Here is an 8,331-nt window from a genome sequence, read left to right as displayed (position 1 = left end):
TGTGGCTATCCACATCTGGGACCCGCGTTGGCGACTCAACCAATTGGGACAGACCATACGCCAATGCAAAATTATGAACAGATCGCCGTGCGTAGTCTGTGGTACGTGATCCAAGCCATTCGCCATTGTGCCCGTTGAAATCACCCAAGACTACGATTTCAATGGAGGGGATCTGTGCAAGCACGTCGTCAATTGCCGCTTGAACGCAGCCCATGAGATGATCGGTTTCTGCGTTACCACTATGGGACCTGTCCTGGTCCGCATCTATGCGTGTGTCTACACGCATAGATGCGGACCTGGTCCTCTAAATCTACGCGGAGCCAGAGAGTGGACAGGTCCCTACCCTCAAAATTGCCGAGACGGCGACAGCAGATATCCTCCCCTTACCGGTCCTCGACACTAACCTATGCGAAACAAAGCGGCACTAGGCCGTTACTTCACGCCGGTATTCTGTGCGAGTGTGGTAATTAACCCGGACGAGTCTGGCCCGATTGTGCTGACGTCAAAAGACGGCAGCGTGACTCTCCCACTTCTAAAAAGCCCTTAGTCGCCTCTTACGACACCCGTGGGCCTGGGACTCCCCTATTCTTTTTACGCCCCGGGAAAAGTACAGGGCAAATTACAGTACCGTTATATTGAATGATCACTTACTTCAGCTAGCCCGAGATCCCCGAACTAGCTCTTATAATAATTATCTCAGTTAAATCACGCATTAATAATTTATAATGGAAATATAATTCACCGCCATCTTTTCGCTTCTAAACGAATTAGATACTTTAATTGTGTGGAACTGTCTTGACATATCGCGCGTTTCCTATGTAGTTTACAATAATGGCGCTTATTAGTGATTTATTTATTTAAAAATTATATAAATTAACAAAAATTATATTTTGAATTGAAAAATTGAATAATTTTATCAAATTAGTGTAATGTCATCGGTCCTTGATAAATCTACAAAGTTTGAACGAAATCTAGCCGTTTAAAGTGGGTCAAAATCACGCCCAAATAAGTCGGTTACAAACATACAAACATACAAGTGAAGCTAATATAAAGCGTGTAAAAAAATGTCGCTGTTGGCGTTAGTAAGGACTAAGAGCACTTTAATTTGAAGGCAAGATTTTAGTATAAGATCTGAGTTACAGAAGGGGTCTTACATTTTAAATATATTTTTTAATACCTCTGGCATTGCAGATAGTCAGTGTATCCCACTTCCCATCAGGTATAAAACATAATAAATACTCATCACTTATATTTTAAGTAAGTCTTTACTTTTAGTAAGTGACCTTTATTTAATTTGGTTAAATAAAAGTCTTATTAAATACCTCAAGTTTTATTTCAATGGATGTTTTACATAAGCAGTGCCTCAGAAATCTGCAATAGCTTTAAGGAATTTATCCATGTATTTGCCATCGGGATCGTACTTCTTGAGGAAGTCTCCGTAATATTTAGGATTGTTTTTCTCCAGACCGTGCAGAAACGTATGAGCCAAATGCTTCACTGCAGGGCTGCATTTATCACAACTTGTTTCTACTGAATCTAGTGCTATATCTGAAAAATAAAGAAAGCTATTATTATTAAGAAAACAAAACTCAAAAAAGATTTCAATATAGATGCGTAAATACTGCTGGTATTCTTGTCATTCCTAAGATGTTGCCTGAGAAAAGTGGGAATATGAGAAGTATAATAATTTAGATGGTAGAATATTTTTTTTTAAACTTCAGTAATTGTGTAAATAGAAAAATCAATCCAAAGCGTTTTATTCGGAGAAAGAAAACTATGAAAAAGTGGTCTCGACATAAATATCGTAACATTGCTAACACTGAAATAATTAAAAATATTGGTATGATATACAATATATATGTATATGCAATATGAAACCCTGAGATGTGTGCGCGGTTTCACTGTAAACGGTTGAGTATTTAGGGCTTGAAAGTGTAAGAAACTGACAGCCCTTAAATTAATATACATACCTTTATAACTCTGAAATTCACCACACGGTGCTTTATCCAAGAAACATTCGACTGCGACGTTAAAGCTGGCCTTATCGTTTACCAATGCTTCCATATCGAAGTCTTCATTAACATTGTAATTTTCCATTCCAAAACATGCACCACAAAAAACAGCAAGCACTACAACTTTGGTCATTGTAAACTGTAAAATATAATGGATAATTTTAAAATATTTCTTTTTTTAATCACATTTATATAATATTCAATAAATTTTTATGTATGACATCAGATTTATTATCAAAAATTAAGTATATATATGTAGTATGAGCTAGCTCTCAATGAAAGAATCTTTGAGATTGGTATTTATTGACCACATCAGTAACAGAAACAGCAGGCTGTTTTCCAAGTGCACATGAAACTTCGGATTACTCTTAACCTGTAGATTGTTCATAACATGACATAAAAATTATCTAGTAACTTCGTTGACTGTAATCTGGCAAGCATGAGTATATTTACTTATGACAGATGGTAATGGGCTCCTGTTAAAATAATCGAGAGTGCACCCCTCACACGAAGAGAAAAGTATTGTAATAGTTTCATAATATTTAATTCAAAACTTTTATCCATTCATCTTCACAATTACAGCTACTGCACATTATTTAAATTTTTTTCGCTTTTCCCAACATATGATTTATATTATCTAAAATTAATAAAAAATAGTAGAGTATAATTGCGTAACTTAAAACCAATTTTGGTGCTGATCAATTTTCTGTTATATTTTGAGAAGAAAATCTATAAAATCCATAATTTTTATTAATTTTTAAACTGCCAGCTAAGTGCTTAACAACACCTTCTTTATACCTGACCAGCCCACTACCGAATATATCAAGTTCATCATAGTTCATCAACGCGAGTTCCAATAATTGCCCTCCAAAAATCGGCATAAGGCTCGTGTATTTCGACACAAGGGGGTGTAAGATTAAATAAATATTTTATTACTAGCTGTTAAAATTAAGTCAAAACAAATCAAAAAAAAACATTTTTAATGTCGGTCAAGGAAATGACAATGAATGTCAAGTTTACTTATCGTTTTTCAATTTACCGGCACTTCGTAAAAGTTTGAACTTTAATCAGAAGAAGTCGTAAGAAAGTCATTGCCACTCTATTGTATCAAAATGTAGAGCTTCATCGTTGTAAAAATCATTTCAACTATAATGTAATATGTAAAGTGATGCAATAAAAATTACGCGCCAATTAAGTTACATGCGACTTCGTTTGCATTTATTTTTTATACCAGTTTTCTTTCGACCCTATTTTTTCTCCCACTTTGCGAATCCAACTACAACAAAAAGAATTATTCATTTTTTTGTACCTAACTGTACAATAAAATAAAAATGTAATGCAGAACAATGTCATATTTGTTTTTAAAAATGAGGCCAAATTGATTGAATAATGTTTTCGTACAATTAATAATACGTCATATAAATATCCGCAGAACATGGATTTACGAGTAAATACTTTTGTGACATCCATATTATCTTTCAAACTTTGTCACTGAAGACTTGTAATGCTATTTCGATATCTGGGCGCGGTTAGAACTTCCACCGAACCGAGTAGCAAACAACAAACAATTAACTCCAATTTCGTACAAAAACTATATTAACTGAACTGTACTTACCATCTTTATAAATTGACTCAGCTTACTCACACTGCTCCTGTATTATTACTGAAAACTGAGAATTATGATGCATTTATATAAAGGACCGCTTAATATATTTGTTTAAATTATTACAATATCTTTCTCATTATTTCAATTAAGCATTTAATTTTTTTTAACATTTAAATAGTAATGATCGCCTTGTCTCAGCTATTATTTAAAGATATAATTAACCTCTTCTTCATACTATTTACAGGTAACCTACTGTTTTTGTGACATATATTAAATAAATATAATAATGTAATATGCAAATTTTAAATAAATTTTTATATTTGCTTTTAAATATTATACATGTTATAAATATTACATATTTCGGTGTAATCCATTTGGATTACACCGAAATATTTAAGACTAAAACTCATTTAATTACTACATAAAAGCCATTCTATGCAGTGTGTCCAACACTGCTAGAAGTAACATCTGTTGTTATAAATTCGTTCTGCCAAATGTTCTCTTTGTACTTCAGGATCGAGGATATTTTGGTGATCGTCAGTGTGTGTGAACTGATGACAAATGATATCTATTTTTAGTATCTGTTCGAACCCATCTCGTCCTGTTTAATTCACAATTTCCATTATGTTTGCAGTAAAATTTTGAATTTGAACAGATTCTTCGTAATTTTCGTCTGGTTTAGCAGAGTTAATTCAATATATTATGGAGGCTAATTAATACTTTTTAATAAAAATTTAAAATTTAAGAAACGTAAGGTCATTGTGAGCCTCCCTGTTGCACTAGTGGCCTAGATAGCTTGTGTACATTTAGAGCAATTTCCTTTCCAAAGCGATTGGTTGCGTCCACCTTGAAATTCTTATCAGGGAATTGCAACACTATGGCGTAAGAGAGAGGCGCTTTAAATTTATTAGTCTCATGTTTGAATAACAAGGTACAAAAGGTTGAATTTAATGGTGTAAGGTCTTCAGGCTCCATGTTAGGAATGATAGTCCCAAAGAGCTCAATTCTCAGAATGAACGCTCGAGTGCCCCAATGCTATGTGATATCTCCTACCCTGTTTCTTCTCCATATCAATGATATGTTGGACACCTCCATCATACATTTCTATGCAGACGACAGCACTGGTGATGCCGTATTCTCGTACATGGGCCATGCAAGTCTCTCTCGGGAAATCGTCGACCAGTGCGGAAGGAAATTTGTGTCTTCTATCTAGTCCTCTCTTGAGAAGGTCGCGGATGGGATAAATTAAACATTGTCCAATTTAACCCCCAGAAGACTCAAGTATGCGCGTTAACCACAAAACCTCCATTTGTCGTATCACTTCCCTTAAAGCCTCGCCTAGTATCGGAATACTGGGTCTCGAAATCTCGAGCAATTGCCGATTCCGCCGTCATCTGGAGGGCAAAGTGAAATTGGCTTCGAGAAAGCTGGGCGTTAGAAATAAAGCACGGCGACACTTCAAGCCGACCCATATTCTAGTGTTCTACAAGGCGCAGGTAGGGCACATATGGAGTATTGCTGTCACCTCTGGTCTGGTGCACCTGAGAATCAGCTCGATTTATTTGACCGCGTGCGTCGCAGAGCAGCTTGAATTGTCGGGGACCAAGTGCTCTGTGAACGGTTGGATCACTTGGCGTTGCGTACAGATGTCGCCTCATTGTGTGTCTTCTACCGAATTCATCACGGGAAGTGTTCCGAAGAGCTGTTTCACCTGATTCCTGCCAAGATTATCTAAATGATAAAGCAGGCTGGAATTGAATTGCTCTACGTTCAACCTGTTTACAACTACAGGAACAAATAAAATTTGAAAAAGGCACAGCTGAAAAGCAAAAACTGATGGTTCAGTTGAGAATCCACAAATTGAGAGCGAAGGCATTTTTTGACAAACTTAGGGAGGTGAAAGATGAAATGATCACTATCCGCTTTGACTGGTTGAACACACATCGGTTCTTGGTGATCCAAATCCAATGTTAAAGTTTCGGTTAAAAACTTTTCTGAATAATGATTCTGATACTGACATTCCGGGCGCTGCTTGGTCATTATACATTTTGAACATCTCTATGATGTTGAGTGATGGATCTAGATAGATTCGTTGCCTAATCTTGTCGCGTGTGTAATGCTTTTTAAGAGGTTTAAAATCTCTAATGAAATTTATGGCAGCTTCTTTTCTTGCCCGGAATTCAAACTCTTTTCGGTCTCCTCCCCGATTTTCTGTGGCTATACAGCCACACTTCTTGAAACAATAGTTCATCCAAAAGAATATGAAGAAATAATGGCAGAGCACGCAATGGTTTATAAATTATGGACTGAGGTTCCCGTTCATGATTACAGGACTGTCGTGGGAGAATTGGTGAAGCCTACTAATAAGTGGCACTTTCAGATAACTAAAATAAAAAGAGTTATTTTGAGAAGAGGCAAAAGAACCCACAAAATTTTGACAAGGTGTGAGATCTCATACCAAAGCGACACCGGAGTAGCGAAATGCCTACTGCGCCCCACCAAAACTTTCATGGATATGACTCCAGAACAAGTCCAGCTGGGAGTCGGCGTGAAGGAAAAGAAATTAAAAGATGTGGAAACCTTGCTAAATACACACTACGGCTGTAACTGGGCTAACCTAGAGGAGTTGGCATTTTATAAAAACGTACTGGCCAGGGATCATAGATATCTTTCAATCCGTGAGAACGATCCTTGTTGTGAATATGAGGCGGAAGAAGTATTAGATTTTGTGTGACTACCTACACGTATGTGAACATGAGATAATTAAGTTTTTAAGAATTTAATTTTAATTATACCTACATTTCTTTAATAAACTTGTTAGTTCTATTTATTATTCCTACCTAATATTAATCCTTTATCATTTTTATAATAATATTATTATAATATAATTAATATTCCTTGTCCTTAGTCCGTCCACTTGTGAGCTGTTATTCAAACTCCTAACAAACGCAGCCAAGTCCAGTACTTCGGTTTCTTCAAAACCAGCCACGTCCTAAGGACTTGGCTCCGTTTGTCAAAAATTGCTCAAGTCCAAACAGAAAAATGCGTTAATGCTGTATCTGCCACACTTATTCAACTTAAATGTTAAACAAAGATAGAGGATAGTATAAAATAGATATTTTGCCAGCAAAAAAATAAATGTTCATTGTTGCATTGCAAAATTTAGTAAGTGTACACATATTCTGATAAATTAGTTATTGTACTTCAGATTCACCAAAAAAGATAAAAAAGGCGTATTTTTATAGAATCTAATTTCTAATTAATTTATCTAATTCTAGTTACAATTATTGTTATTTTTGGAGTCTGTGTCAGCCATGGTGGGTTTGTTATTACATATTATTACATAGTTATAATAGGTGATATGTGCTTGTGTCGCACGTGCGACGTGACGACGCGAGTGGCGAGAGTGGGGCCGCGGAGATTGGACTTCGATTTTTCGACGCTGCATAAGGTCAACATTGCTTTTGTGATTCCTCTGGTGTTAGAAGAGATTATGGGCTGCGGTGATCACCTACCATCAAGTGACCCGTAAGCATGCTCGTTCGTCCTCGAGTACTTCAGAAAGAGCTTAAACGGCTTTCACATAATAGGCCGCAAAAAGAGGCCTACTATAAAAATTCAGACACAAAACATTTGATACAGAATATTTCACAAGCATTCAGTTTCCAACATTTTGTTTTGATTTGATCATTTTTGGATGAGGAGATCTGAGAACAAAATTTTATGAGTTTTTTCTCACTTTTTTAGTCAGAGCTGCATTTGTCCTTAAGATATTGATAACTGTCTTGCCCGCGTCCAAAATAGGCCACAGCTCATATCGTATCTTACGTTTTGGCCCAGAGTTTTTAAAAGGTTTATGGACAATGCCCTCAGAGCAATATCGCCCTTCATCGCGAAAACGCGTCATCACATTCTAAGTTAACGAAAGAGTTTTTTAAGGCTGCATATAGAACTGATGAATTTTATATTTGCTACAGTTTTCTTCAATTATACATTGAACATAGCTTTGCAGCACAGCTTGATAACTGTAGTAATGTATACAAATGTTTTGAAAATTGTGCTACAAAATTAATTTCTTTAGATGAGCTTCCAGCACCTTACAATGTGTAATTAGTAGTTTCATCATCTCATTTCATAGTCAAATTGTATGTTTTAAATTGTTTATGCAACTATTGTGTAATGAGGGGTATTAAAACACGAATGTGTGTTTATCATACGTGGCGAAGCCGAGTGTGATACGACTGACGCGCTTATTTTTTTTTTACGATAGAATTTTTAACTGATCTGATCGGCTGCCCTAGACGTTCTTGTAGTTCTTGATAAGGTACAAGGTTGCCCCTCTTATGTATCCCGCCGCGCCTGAATAAATCCCAAAATCCCCGCTTGGGCTCCGCTACTATTATGCTTGACTTCTTGTCAAATTCTGCGTCGTCTGATAATTCAGACAATATTTTTTTCGACAAGTGGAGAACAATTTAATAACTTTGTTTACTTCAAATTTATTTTAATGAAAGATAATGAAAATATAACATAAAATTAGTCTGAGTTGATTAAATAAAAGTTTTAAAGGAAACCTCACGTTTTATTTCAATGCAATGCAAGTATTATATTAGCAGTGCCTCAGAAATCTTCAAGAACTTTTATGAATTTGTCCATGTATTTGCCAGTGGGGTCGAACTTCTTGAGGAAGTCTCCGTAATATTCGGGATTGTT

At 35.9% G+C, this 8,331-nt stretch overlaps 1 long non-coding RNA gene across 1 annotated transcript; it reads right to left on the bottom strand.

Annotated features, from left to right (window-relative positions):
* Positions 1-1,463: 1,463 nt before the first annotated feature.
* Positions 1,464-3,675, bottom strand: LOC126976931 (uncharacterized). The gene is made up of 3 exons (XR_007732034.1): positions 3,628-3,675; positions 1,971-2,151; positions 1,464-1,548 (listed from the first exon to the last, which is right to left on the bottom strand). It is a non-coding gene; the product is annotated as an uncharacterized LOC126976931 (long non-coding RNA).
* Positions 3,676-8,331: the final 4,656 nt, after the last annotated feature.

The sequence above is a fragment of the Leptidea sinapis genome, chromosome 42 (assembly GCF_905404315.1).
Source record: "Leptidea sinapis chromosome 42, ilLepSina1.1, whole genome shotgun sequence".
Taxonomy (NCBI): domain Eukaryota; kingdom Metazoa; phylum Arthropoda; class Insecta; order Lepidoptera; family Pieridae; genus Leptidea; species Leptidea sinapis.
This window is presented reverse-complemented; position numbering and strand designations above follow the sequence as displayed.